Source organism: Cupressus sempervirens, chromosome 11 (assembly GCF_028749045.1).
Source record: "Cupressus sempervirens isolate cs-2001-9-10 chromosome 11, ASM2874904v1, whole genome shotgun sequence".
Lineage (NCBI taxonomy): Eukaryota > Viridiplantae > Streptophyta > Pinopsida > Cupressales > Cupressaceae > Cupressus > Cupressus sempervirens.
The window spans coordinates 123344340-123360097 of record NC_143128.1 but is presented as its reverse complement, the minus strand read 5'-3'; the positions used below and the strand labels follow the sequence as shown (position 1 = coordinate 123360097).

At 29.8% G+C, this 15758-nt stretch overlaps 2 pseudogenes; both read left to right on the top strand.

Moving 5' to 3' along the window:
• Positions 1-250: 250 nt before the first annotated feature.
• On the top strand, positions 251-1069 carry LOC149528522 (uncharacterized; annotated as a pseudogene).
• Positions 1070-6704: 5635 nt separating this feature from the next.
• LOC149528521 (putative histone H2A.5) lies at positions 6705-15370 on the top strand (annotated as a pseudogene).
• The last annotated feature ends 388 nt before the right edge of the window (positions 15371-15758 follow it).

Sequence of the window (15758 nt, the reverse complement as noted above, 5' to 3'; positions counted from 1 at the left end):
TGTGAGTGATTTGAAATTTCCACCGACTCATAAATGCCATGCGTCAATCAAATATTTCTCTAGCAGCTCCATCAAGCTGCGTCGTAACCGTGTTGTTGGTGAAATCCTACAAATTGGGCTTTCACTCCCCATTTTAAACACATTCAAATCTCTCTCACTCCATAACTAGGTATATCACATCTCTTGAGATTCTTGTGTTGTCATTTTGGGGGTGTTTCTATTTCTTCACAAACTCTCTCTCTCTCTTGCAATGGCGGATTCAAATGCAGCAGAGCATCAGGATCGTGGGCTTTTTGGCTTGTTTGGGAAGACGAAAGAGGAGGAGACACATCAGCAACATGGAGGTCCTATGGAGGGACACGTGGCAGGCATAGCTACGCCACCTAGGTGAGGCTCACCCTACCCTTGTGTCTCACGACCACGTTGGCGGAGGTGAGCCTCACCCTATGTATGGCCACGTCGGTGAGATTCACCCTACACCAATGTCTCACGGCCACGTGGAGGAGGGGAAACTCCATGGTGAAGGTGAGGAGAAGAAAGAACAAGGGGGACTCATGGGAATGTTGCATCGCAACAACAACTCTTCCTCAAGCTCTGCAAGTTTTGCATGCCCATAACTTCTTCCATAATATGTTCTAATTTCAAAGTTACACATCTTTTAATGTGTTTTATGTGCATAAAACATATTTGGTGTACATGCCAAATTTTCAAAAGTATTATACATCTTTCTTTTGCATTCTCATTTCTGCAAGTGCTCGCATAGATTCCTTTCATTGTTCTTCATGAGGAGCAAGTGCATTCCAATAATTAGGTCTACTGTTTATGTAAGTGTAATGTATCTGATCTGATGAAATGCATGAGTTGACAGTCCAACAATGAGGAAGAGGATGAAAAGGGAGAGAAGAAGAACAAAAAGAAGGGTGGATTGAAGCTACATGGAGAGTAGAAAGAGAAAGAAGAAAATGGTCATGTGAAGGCTGAAGAAGAAGAGGGAGAGAAGAAAGGTTTGATGGAAAAGATCAAAGAGAAGCTCCCTAGAAACCACAAAGAGGGAGAAAAGGAGCATTGAAGAAGAAACTAGTTTTTCATTTTTATGGGGTTTGATTTTGAACCTTATGGTAGGTTTAGTGTGGCTACGTGTGTTTCCCATTTTATTGTTTGAAGCATACTATGGACTGTGTATGTATGCTTTCTTTTTGTATAAATTAATATAATAAGATTGTAACGGTGGTTACATTTTTCTAATTGCAATGTTTTGTTGAGCACTCTCTGTTTCTTTTTTCTTATTTATTACGGAGATGGAGATTCGGTTAATCACTTGAGATGAAGTAACAGAAAATAGTAATAATAATAATAATAAATAAATTTTGAAATTTTGAAATAAAAAGGTTTGCAATGTAATGCCCCGCCAAGGGATCCAAAGAATTTCACTATGTTTTCCAAACAATTTTTTTTTTTTTTTAAACATGAAAGATAAACCATTCACAACACTTACGGAAGCAATAGTAACATCCAACTGAAAGTAAACATCACATGCATTATAGATTACATTCTTTAAAGATCCCTTAACGTTGAATTACATCTAAATTAACTATTCATCTAACATCACATCCTTATCAAATAACGATGATACATCCAACACTCTTAAACCAGATACAAGTGTCCTTTTTGTAATTTACATTTTAGTTTAGCTCAATCATCCACTATAAATATAGTACATCATCATACTAACACTAATCCATGATGCAATAGCATAAATGAAACCACATGTCATACATGATACATCATCATCATAAAGATATAAACATCCATCATAAAAGATAACCATATATCACAAACATAATTAACTAAGTGCACAGTTCCTCCCAATCGTAAATAGCATCATTAGACCATTGTGAATCCTAGCCATCCCTCTGTGCGTAACATTCCAAAGCACCGAAGAGATCATCAGCTATTAACATAGTAGGAATGTCACTCCTAAAACATCCTACTAACATGCAAAGTAAAGCATAAGATAATATCATCTAACATATGCAAATCATCAATATAAGAAACATACTAATAAATACATCCATCATAAGGTATATCATCTATCATAATGATCTAAGAACAGAATGAAGATAAATACCAACCAAGAATACTCCAGCCACGGTGTCTCCAACAGATCTCAAATGATAAGAGTGGAAAAATACTACCACCTGACCGTGTGAAACCTAAGTGGTCCACTCCCACAGTGCTGAAGAGATAATCTCAAGTTCCAAACAGGTTATCAAAATCACAAAGCATAAATCTCTATAAGTCTAGGAATCCTAAAAGTATACTAACTCAAAGGTTCCATCACACAAAACCGACATCTGTTTCCTAGAGGCACACAATGACATGTAGGAAACCTACTATGCAAGCGAGAAAGTTTCATCACATTTATCACGTACAAGTTACCCTGGTAGTTAGCTAAACTCCACAGGTCCATACTGATCTCATGTGACCACTAGTATCCTCTCATACTGATGAGGCATACTACAGAATGCACGGTCGCAACCATGCATTCTCACTACTCCCATCCTAGCCTATACAAGCGCTCAAGGCATGGGCAAAAACATCAAAAAAATTATCTTTTTAGGTTCATTTAATCTCCATCTAGTGTGTAAATGTTATCACTTATTAACCAAAATTACAATGAGTTGCCCTGGCAGCCACTTAGGGCCCCGGCCCCCATTGCGAGCCACTTCCCGACACTACAAGTAGATTACCTACCCTAAGCTCATGGAATCATAAATCACCACAGTCTTGTACAAGCGACTGTAAAGAAAATCCAAAAGATAATCCATAAAAAGAATCATCAAATATCCATGATAAAAGCATCAAATATCCACAATAAGAATCATCAAATCTCCAAAATAAGAATCATCAAATCTCCATGAGCATCTAAAAAGAATCCATAGAAAATCATGACCACAATAGTTCTCTATTGGCAACTGAGGGCATCACTGATAATCATAAGTATCCATTGGTTCTCAATAACCAAAATATATCTCAAAATCATACTAATTGAAGACTCCAAAAATGGTTGAGTCAAACATGTCACAACATGACATCATCAAGAAATAAATTAACATTTCAGTCTCATCATGGTGACTAGAAAGTAATCCAAGGATAACTGATCGATGACTCAAAAATGATTAGCTCAAGTGTCTGATTCATAAGAATCTCAACTATAACAACCAGTAATTACAAACATTTCATAGAGCATACGATCACATAACCATGGTTGGGCTTATAAAGATCGAGACCAAATAAGATCAACATGCCAACACATCTCATAATCCCCCGAGCCTCTAGTAACAACCTAGGACTGGTCAACACTAGTCAACCCAAAACTCAAAACAAGAAGCATATAGAATACACGATGCAAACACATGTTTTGGTTTACTAAATTCACATAGTTGAATAATGTGTAGAGGTTTTCTAGTTTTCTGTTTGCACGTATACTTTCAAGTTCTTAAGTTTCATCATTTGACCTACAAGTCAACCGATTTGTTCCCCGATAACATTATCCTTAAAAATAATATTCTAAGAATAGCTTAAGGGTAAATACTTTATACATTAATCTGATCATCATTGACCCTTAATTAACTTATTTTCTTTATTTAACTATGATCCATATTTTAATTGATTAACACTTCTGAAATGTTACTTCTACTTAATCAGAGGATCATTATTCGTTATATTATAAGAGGGTCAATTATCAATCTTCGAATAAGAAGATTGTATTTTTATTAAAATGATCAGTTAAATCAATCAATTAACATAGGTACACAATCTGTGACTCTTTAACATTCTAATGGTTCTCAAGTAAAAATTATTTAAATACTACTAAAGTTTGAGCCTTTTAATTTAATCATTATAACAATTAAATCATCACTAATAACCATTAAAATATCTAAGTCATTATTCAAGTCATTAGAATAAGACTTATCAACTTCGTTGTAGTTACTTTGCAACTTTGGTAATAGAATCATATCAATTAAACATTTTATTATATAACTTAATTATTAATTAAATCTAATTAACTCTAATTAATTGATTTAATTAATAATTATATAACCATATCAACAACCTAGTGAATATCAGTTGACTGTTAACTAACAATAGTTTATACGTAGAAAGTCAACTTCAATCCAATACACAAGTATTAATATTTCAATAATAATAATAATAAGTTACTTTGGAAATCTTATCCATAATGACCTCATTCGTCATACTAATATTTTCTTAGCAAATTCATATTGATCGATCTAGAGAAACTTCCATAACTATTTTTCGATGCATTCCAAATGATATAAAGTTAACTATCTCTTAATATCATTAACTAACACCTACTTTAACCTTACGTCTTATACCTCTTGAGATTTTGTCTAAACCAATTATTGATCTATAACTTATTGCTATACTTCAATTATTAACTAATCTCAATTTGAATTTAATTGAATTAATTAATAGTTATACCATCTATACTTATCATTCATTAATAATTGCTAACCTTAACAATTATTAATAAATAATAAACCCATTAATAATTTCATTATTATAATGATCAATATTTAAATCATATTCATCGCTCATTCAATCATTCAATGAACATCAAGTAAACGTTAATATCTCTAAGAAGAATTGTTCTTTTAAAATCATATATAATTTTTTCAACTAAATACCTCCTATGTTGGTTGATAAATAGATTAATTATACTTCTTCTACTTAATCTTAATTAAATTAGATTAGTTAATAAATCATATAAGATTTTACTAAGGGATGATTGCAATAATATCTTTAATTCATTTCATGCTTTGATATATTATTTTTTTGTGAAGTTTAAGCATAAATAACTCTTGGTTATGAAAAATGGAGAAATATTTGTCCTTGAATAAAAGAGTCTCAGTACGAGGGCCATATCTCCCTAATGAACTGTTGGATCGGGCTGAAATTGAAAAATGTTGGAGAGGGCTAAGTTGGACCATGTCTGACCGGAGTGATCGAATAAATTTGATCATATTAAAAAGTTATGAATGACTGAGTTCGAGTCTATCCAAGGGGTAGCGACAGGACAATTTGTGATGAATTAAAAATTTTCTCTTAAAATAATTGTTTTCTAAACATAACCATTAATCCATCCAATAAGTCTAACTATAAATTTGAAATTATCATTCTCAATTTGATTCTAATTCAAACCCAAACCCGTTTAGATCTAAATTCTCTTTAATTGGATCTAGGGTTTTCTAATGTTTTTTTCTTAACTAAATAGCATATCTAGATTCCTATTTCAATTATAGATTTAATCATAGAGAGTATTCAGACACATATAACAAACATGATGAAGACAGGAAGAGAAATAGTGCAAAGAGAGTATGCGAATATCACGAGTGCACCTGGACACTAATGCTAAATTTTCCATGCCTCAGAAGTCCATAGAAAATCTCTTCCTTCTCCATCATTCGCAATTCCTCCAAGAGCCAAACCAATCGAAAATCTTCGAGTGACTAGAAGTGCTAGAAGTAGCATAGAAGCAAGTAGAAAATATATGAGCATATGAATCTTCTTCAATGCATGTAAGCTTTGAAGCTTTGATTTAAGCTTGTAGCTTGTAGCTTCCATTAAGCTTGTTCAGACACACTAGGAGAGCCTCTATTTAAGGGCCTCTAAGATGCATCTAGATTATCCCTAGAAACAACTAGAAGATAAGCATGACAACCAAGCATGAGTTTTCTCCAACCTTCTAGATAAGTCTTAAGGTTGTAGACACCATGTGCTCAAATAAAATGCTAACTTCTAAGTGTAGACAACTAGTGCATTCTTAGAGTGCAAACTCTAGTGTTGTCTACATGAAAACTCCTGAGAATTTGCCAACTCCTATGTGAACAAATATTAAAATAATGCACATTAATTAATTTAGTATTTACTTTACTCTTTTCAATTTAATTTATTTATTTATTAAATCTCATGCACTAACTTTAATAAATCCACTTTTCAATCTTAATATATTCATATTTTAAGCACATGAAATCTAGAATCTTTTAATAATTTTAATATATTTTCTACTTTTAAATTTCATTTTCCAAAACTTAATTGCTAAAATATTTATTAGCTTTAATAATAATATTATTTAGTCATTTATTTAAAAATGAACTCCAAATATATTATTATTAAAATAAATATAGTCACATTCCAAATTTAAATTTTAAACTTTTTATTTTCAAATTTAATTATTTTATTTAATTAATTTTTCAATTAATTAAATAAAATAAATATTAAAATACCATATTGATTTTCCATTTAATTATACCATTAATTAAATCTTTTAATTAGGCTTAATTAATAGAAAATACTCCAAAGACTCATAAGGTAAAATATGAAAATCCATCATAGCCAAAATACATACAAAATCAAACCAAGGGTTTAAATCATGAATTACATCATCCAACATATTCGGAGGGTACTCAACTCAGATACTTGTCCTAATTTTCCAATTAGGACAAATGGCTTAAAGGGTTGGGATTTGGACTTGAGAATTTATCTCCCCTCTCTTATCATTGAGATAATGTGATAGGGTAAGCTCATCCTGGCAATTCAGGGAAGTCGATACCCGGTACCTACAACCTGCATAAAAACCATGCATGTAAAAACACAATATATACCAAACTAAACAGGCAATGGAAGGAAGTGGTGCATCGTGTAGATCCCGACTAGCAGGTGACTACGACTCCCTTCCTTAACCACATCAGACACGCCATACAAAAGCAAACACGCAAAGAAAACACACACACCATACACATGCAAGTATGGGGTAAGTATTCATAAAAAAACACATATGATAATAAATCATCTTACTAATCATCATTAATAACTGAAAGCAATGTAATAATCATCATCAATAATTGCGAACACTAAAAAATAATCATCATACATACATGAAATGTAGAGTCTAAGTAATCTCATCACATAATAAACCGAATCCATAGCACAATATCTGATAATCTCAAAAGAATGCTGCTAACCAACAACATAAAACTAACTCTAAAAGAGTTCAGCAATGATAACAAAATGCGAACCAGGGGCAGGCACTACATGCAAGATCAGAATTATGCCTAGAAGACATGGAATGCATTTTCTTTGGTTTTTTTTTTTGACATGTCATATGTGCAATATTTTTACAAAGGCATACAAGTATAAAAGAGTAGGGTTCATTTGGCATCTTATGTGAAAAAAATGATTTCTAAATGGTGGAGCTTCCACACCATAAAAAAACAAGGGGCGCAAGCACCAAAATTCCTACCTTTAGTGGCGGGAACTTGAAATAGAATGTCAAATGTCATGGAGAGATTTTAATTTGTGAAGGTGATCAAATGCAATGCGAAATGGCATGGAGAGCGTTTAATTTGTGAAGATAAGATACATGAAATTTACTTATGAGCTTAGATGTTTTCTTGATTTGAATTAGGTTAATTTAAGTAGCCTGACTTAATATATAGAAGGAAGGCAATAATACTCTCATGATAAGTCATTAGCATTAAGGGTTGTAGAAAATACTACCATATTTTAGGAAAGTGCATAAAAGAAATTGTTGAAAACCAACAAAAAGGTTTAAAATAAAATTTTAATTAGATTGTATTGCGTGCATTAATATGCATTGTCTAAATATGTAAAAAGGAAATAAAATGTAATATTAAAAACCACAGTTTATCTGAATATAGTGATTGATGACGCTAAAAAAGAAGAAATGGTAAAAACTCAAGCTAATTAGAACATGAGCAATGCCATCAAATTTAACCAGACAACTATCATCAAGTAGACTTAGTTGATGTCAGCAAAAAATCTAGGACAACATAGCATAGTAAAAAAGTTAACTCGAGTTGTCCTATGCACGAAGATGATGAAGAGCATCTAACAAGTGAAAACCATTATATTCTTGGAGTTTTCCTATGCACGAAGATGATGAAGAGAATCTAACAAGTGAAAACCATTATATTCTTGTTATTATTAATAATTAATTAATGGTAACCATAGTGTATTCGAACAAAATGATTTGTATGAATGATACAAACATGTGTTGGACAATGCTTGCAAGGTTTGTATGCTGCACACGCGTATTTCTTTGGCGTTAAGATCATTTTAATGTTAAAAAAATTCTACTGTAGTTTGAAGAAGACATCTAGGCAAAAAATCATCAAGCTTCATGCAAAAATCTATTTAATAAGATTTTTATCATCATATTGATTTGAAAAACTAAAATGGTAATTAGAAGGGGTGATTACGGCCAAAATAGACGAAATAACTTTTCTTAGTCACAATTGTCCTGAATGAAGAGCCCAAAGAAGACACTCCTCCGTTATTATTGCTGTTAAGTTTCTTTCGCAGTTCAATTTTCATCCACTTTGATAACCATGTTGGTTTCCTGATAAATGTTCTTCTATATTAACCATGTTTGATTTCAGCAAAGTATGTGAGCCAACTGTTGGAAATGCATTGTGTTTACAACATAATTGCAACAAGGATAGTCTATATATTGTCAAGATTTACTATGTTGTATAGAAATTCAAGCTAATTGACAATTGATTTTGACTATGCAGGTCATTGCATGACTCATTTGACATGCATTGCAAAATTGGTCCTTAACATTTGACAGTAGAGGCAATTTATCATGTTTGTATTTGTTTTCTTTTAATTGATGAGCTCAAATCATGTTTACTTTAACTTTTTTTTAAATACAACATAGTTATATGAATATGTTTCATTACAATTTACTGGGTTTTCCAAACTAAAGTTTTAGCCACATTGATGTCCTAGACATCATAAAGTGAATGCACTTTGATACTGATAGCTTGGAAAGACAGGTTATCTATATATCCACAATAGCTATGTAGTAAGATTACTGGAGTGGATAACATTGAGTTTTGCTCAATTTTCAACCTAGGGAGGTGAGGAGCTGCATTTGTACTATTATGCATTAGCACTAGAATGTGTCTATAATCCACTTTCAAGAATCTACTATTATGCATTAGCACTAGAATGTGTCTTTAGATAAATTTACATATGTTTTTGATATGTTTGTATCATAAAAATGAATAAAAATTATTATATTATAATAATACAAGAAAAAATTTACATTATCTATCAATTTTAACTTGATTAAAAAACATTTGATCATTATTTTATTTCATATTAAACTTTTATTTAATCTATGTTTTGATAAGATTTTAAAATCGTCATTCCATCTTAATTAAAATATCATTCCATATTATTCTAGCCGGTATTGCAATTCTAGAAATGTGCAACCAAACAATGACAATGTGTATTCTCATAATGAATTCTTGGTGAACCAAACGGTCCTAAATCGAATCCTCAAAATAGTAATTTGGATTTCAAGTTCTAGAATCCCAAATCAAGGTTTCTGAATGCCAATTCTCGAATCATTTCTAGCAACCAAATGGGCCCCAAAGGAATAAAGTAAAAAGAATCTATTGTGCGGTGGGGCCCCGAGTGCAATCAGTGTAAGAGAAGGCAATGGCTATCCAGGCAACCGATTTGACTGCTTCGATGCCTCCCTCCCCATCATCACCATGCCCCCATCATATTGTATCCGTTTGGCATCCCCGTACATCCACCGTCATGCGTCACATGATTTATGCGTCAGACTATTCACTTAGGTACTCAACGCGATTCCATTGGATTTGACAGTGACTGTAGCAATTTAATATTTATATCCTTATATTTATGCATAAATGTGTATCTTTAATTTTTTTATTTTAAAGTGTCATTTATATTTTTTGAAATAATATATGTTACATTTTGTAATATATAAATATATAGTATTATGTTATGTAACTTTTATATTATTTATATTTAATAGTGTATTAATGTTATAAATATTATTTAAGTTTAATATGATCTTACATTAATAATTTATTTTGAAATTTTATTAAATCTTATTTTAATTTTATAGTTGAATTTAATGAAATTCTAGATATGATATAGAAAATTTTTGATTTAGATTAATATAAGTATGGATTGAATTCAAAATTTAAAAACAACAATTATAAGATTTTATCATAGATTTATTATAAAAATTAAAAATTACAATTATCTATCTTATGATTTTAAATTTTTTTCCCACTTTATATTTAGTAAATAAAGGTTTCATATGTATAATGACATTAAGTGTGATTACAGTGTCAAATCCATAAACCAATCACTGTAATACAATATTGATCTCTTTAATTAAGTGTGTCTTTTATATATACTTACTACAGAACAATAAATCTCTTTAATCTATCAATTAAATTATATATTATAAGCAATTATATAATTTAATTGACTTCTAATATAATTTTGAGAAATCATTTAATTGATGGTATAGTGAAATTATTTCATATCGAGGATATAATTGTATTTATTTTCATGAATTTATTTTTTATTTTAAGAACATTATATATTTCTTTTTTTTAATCTATTCTTTCATTCATGAACAAATAAAATTATATAAGAAATTTATTAGTCTATTATCCATCTATTTCAAATGATCTTTTAGATACTAAAATATAATTATATTCAAATTACTATAATAAAAATAATTTTAAATTTTTAAAATTGATTTAGAGTCATATTTAATCTAATATCATAAAACATAACACATAATAATATAATTTTGTATGACTATTTTTTAACATTCATTAAATAAAATAATAATATTTATATTCTTAAATAATGGATATATATTTAAATAATTATATATTTATCAATCATATATACCCATTCAAATATTGATCATGAATATGATTTTATCAATTTTCTTTTCTAATTATTTGAAAAATATGTCTCTATATTTATTATAATAAAGAGGTAATTACTATACTTATAATTGAAGTGCTCAAAATAATGTTAAAGAAAATGTTTCTTCTCCCATTTGGAATAGTGTATGAATAAGAGATAATATGCTTACAAAGCATGACAATAGTGAATAATTATTGTTGATTAGATTGAAAATTCTAATAGAAAATTTTTAATTTTAAATCATGCTCTGACTTGTCAAAGTGCTACTCTAAGTCCTAGAGAAGTCTTTCTGGCACCATAACTCCAATATCTGCTCGCATGAAGGGAAGAATAAAATAAGTTCAATTTAAAATTCATGCATTTAAAAGAATTATTAAATTTTCATATCAAACATTATGGATAGATCACCTTCTTAATATGAAATGTTAAAAATAATCCAAAGGCAAATAATTGAAAATGATATATTAGCTTATCAAAAAAAATAACGATGCATTATTTGAAAAAGTAGTTTATTATATTTCTTAATTTAAAATTTACCAAATAATTTTCTATAACAATTTAATAAAATAAAAATCTAATCTATATTTAAAAAGTTGAATACAAACACTTGTTAAATAAAAAAAGAAATCTTATGACTTTACCTATATTCGCACATGATTTGATTTTGACAATAATAAAACGTAAAAACATCAAATACACATAGACTATGACAGGCATTGGAAAAGGAGTCATCAAAAAAGTACGACAGTGCACAACAGTGTGGACAGTTGTTGGTATGATGGGGGGCATGGCAATGATGGGGAGGGAGGCGTCCAAACAGTTGAATCGGCTGCCTGGGTAGTCGTTGCCCCAGTTTTTAATGTCACAGAAGTTTTAAAATTAATTAATAAATTATAAAAACTGTCAAATCTGGTGCAAATTTTATGTTGGATAGACGTCGCCCCATATATCTAATGATGTTATTACTAATAATTAGAAATTCAAAATCAATCAAATTGTTACGCCACTAAGAATAGAAAGCCACAACAGTCGGCAAGAGCTATCTAGGCACGAATTTTGTAGTGCTTGGATGCCCATGTCTCATGCCATCCATGCTTGGCATCATAATACTTTTGACAATTGTGTGCAATGTTTTTTTGTCATTGTCATTTGCAATTAATAAAATAATACTTATAATTATTGATTTATATTTGGTTTATTAACTCAAGCTCCCTCATTCTTACACTTATCTTTTTCATACTTCATTTTTTTTATTCATCCAAAGCTTTGCATAATATTTAATTAGTGTAATATGTTTAATTACATTCTTTATAAAAATTCAATATATTATGATTATATTTTTTTTCTTTGTTTCGAATATTCAAAAAATATAATTATATACTTATTTTATTTTATTTGAAAAATATATGTAAATACAACACTGAAATATTTTTTTATGTTTTTATTTCAATTATATAGATTTAAATAATAATAATTTTTAATTAGTGAATGACAGTCAATTATTTCAATTATGAAGAATTATGAAAAAAATTAATTAATTTAATTAGTGAATGTAAATGACAATAAAAAATTCTATAAAACATTTGTCTAATGGATCAAATTTTAATCAAAACTATAAATTTTTACAATTTCTATACGTTGTATACAATTGAAGTTTTATAATAATGTTATGATTAAGATTACTTTGACAAAAAGATTGTTTGAACCTTTTAGTATTATCTAAATATTACCAGCTATCTAATAGATTCCAACCATTTAGTATTTTAAATTTGAATATTAATTTTATTTGTTGATTGAATTTTTAATAATAGCTATGAATTTATATTTGTTAAAGTTTTTGATTTAAAAATAAGAAAATTTTGATGATATTTATATATTTAATTTTTTTATTTAAAAAAATTGATCTAAAATTTAGATTTTATATTATAAGACTTTCTTTTGTTTGACGACTTGAGTTTGATGTTAATATTTTTATACTCAAAGTTAATTGATTCAAACCTATGTTTAATAAAAAATAAAACTAGACATATCATTTTTAAATTTTAAACATTTTTTAAAATAGAAATATAATAAATTCAAAATTCAAAAAATAATTTTTTAAATGACACTAAGCATAAATTTGATATTTTGAGCTATAAATAATTGTAATTCTCCAATTGCATGACATCATAATTTTTTAAAAAAATAGATAGGAAGATATATATTACTTCTCTTAGTTCTCCACATTTCTTTGTCCTAAGACAAAATAATAGGATATTTATTGTTCTATAGTAAGCATATATAAAAGACACACTTAATTAAACCTAAGAAAAAATAAAAGGAGATTTATTGTTCTATAGTAAGTATATACAAAAGACACACTTAATTAAAGAGATCAATATTGTATTACAGTGATTGGTTTATGGATTTGGCACTGTAATCACACTTAATGTCATTATACATATGAAACCTTTATTTGCTAAATATAAAGTGGGAAAATTTTTAAAATCATAAGATAGATAATTGTAATTTTTAATTTTTAAAATAAATCTATGATAAAATCTTACAATTGTTGTTTTTAAATTTTGAATTCAATCCATACTTATATTAATCTAAATCCAAATTTTTCTATATCATATCTAGAATTTCATTAAATTCAACTATAAAATTAAAATAAAATTTAATAAAATTTTAAAATAAATTATTAATGTAAGATAAAATTAAACTTAAATAATATTTATAATATTAATAAACTATTAAATATAAATAATATAAAAGTTAGATAACATAATATTATATATTTATATATTACACAATGTAACATACATTATTTCAAAAAATATAAATGACACTTTAAATATAAAAAAATTAAAGATACACATTTATGCATAAATATAAGGATATAAATATTAAATGGTCACTGTCAAATCCAATGCAATCGTGTTGAGTACCTGAGCAACAGTTTGATGCATAAATGGTCTGACACGTGACGGTGGATGTACGGGGATGCCAGACGGATATAGTATGATTGGGGGCATGGCGATGATGGGGAGGGAGGCATCCAGGCAGTAGAATCGGCTGCTTGGGTAGCCGTTGCCCTTAAAGAACCTAAATGCAAGTTGTAGACCATCATTAACCCCTAGGCAACTTGACATGACCATCTCCCCATTTAATTTTATTCCTCCCCTCTATCCTAGCACAAGGCTCCTCCACCTAGGTGTGGTGGGATTGAAAGAATTCATAGTTTTGCATTTGCAAAGTTTCTAATTTAATAGGATGGGGCAAGGCTTAACATATTTTAAAACACAACCTTTTTTCTCGATTCGTAAGGTGAGGCGCCTGAATTGAGAGTCCTAACTTATGTCAGGTGTTAATTATGATTTCTTACCCAAGCATGTATGCTTGGAAGGTGGGAAACATTTCCTAAACAATGGACATTTTCTTAACACTAAACCCAAGGTAAATGTTTTTGTCTTTTTTCAAGGAGAAGAAAAAGGGTTTCCTGAATTTGTGTCATATTCCAATCAAAAGGTATGCATTTAACATTTATTAGTCCCTGCCTTGTTAGTCCCTTGCCTTGTACTAATGTTTTCAGTGGGGCACATAATTACTTTTAAAAAAAAAAAAAAATCTTTTAACCTAAAGTTTAAACATGTAATATTTAAAAATTCTTTTATTAGATTTAAATTCTAATTTTCTATTGGTCAAAATTAATTTTACCAGGGATAAATTTATTTTTTAATTGGTAAAAAATGGTACAAATTTCTCAAGGGGATAAACTCGTATTAATTGTGACAGTCAACATGTCAGAAATTATCGAAAAGGACGCTTCTAGCGAGAAGTGTAGAAATGATGAATCCATATCCCTAAAAACAGTCAGAATTTGCAAAAGCTTAGGCCAAATAAGCTTCCACATGGCTTTCACATTGGCTGACAGCTGCTGATAAGATGGTGGTGGTAAATTGTCAACTGCATAAGCTGCTCTGCATCTGCAGAAGAATGCAGCAGCACATGAGAGTGTCATGAATATTGCAAGTGCCTGCATCGATAGTTTGAAAGCCCTATAGACTGTATCAGGACCTAAAAGTAATTCAGCAGTTTTTTCTTGTTCTGTGCTAAATCTGGAAAACCCCGCAAGAGGCAACGCATTGTGTTGCATATTGGGGCTAGAAAATGCCTACGCATGTCCGCCTAAGTGCAAGGAATCATCTGTGCCGAGCTAAAATGGAAGGCGGATCGAAGGGCAGAGGCAGAAGAAAAGAGGCACGGAAGAAGTCCGTGTGCGGGCCTCCAATTTCCCGTCGATCAGATCGGCCGATCTCTGATGGACGGCCGATATGCGATGCAGGTTTGCACAGGCGCTGCCATGTATTTGGCCGCCATGACGGAGTATTTCGCTGTCGAGGTGCTAGAATTGGCCGACAATGCCGCCCGCGACAACAAGAAGCTGCGGATCATTCCTCGCCATGTTCAGCTGGCCGTCAGGAAAGATGATGAGCCGGGAAAGCTTCTAGCTAGGTTTACTATTGCTGATGGAGGGATTTTGTACAATATACATCCGGTGCTATAATAGTTTTAAAATGAATTTTAAAAAAATTAAATAGCTTTAATTTCAAAGAGCAAGTCTTTTCAATTTTAAGTTTGAACATAGCAAACATAAGTAATCAATTAGATAGTCATTAAACACAAAAAATTCTATCATGCATAATTATATTTTCTAAATCTTAATTATATATTATGACAATTATGCATGTTTAATGTTAATTTCTACAAATTTAATTACATGTAATATAAACTATAAACATTTTAAACATGTCTATTAAAAATATTATTTATTAGATTAAAAATAACAAAATTTTATATATTTAGTAGATATATAAATTTTTCTCAACTAATATAATAGTTTTAAAGTAATTTTAAAGAAATTCTTAAATGAAGAATACATAGCTTTAATTTCA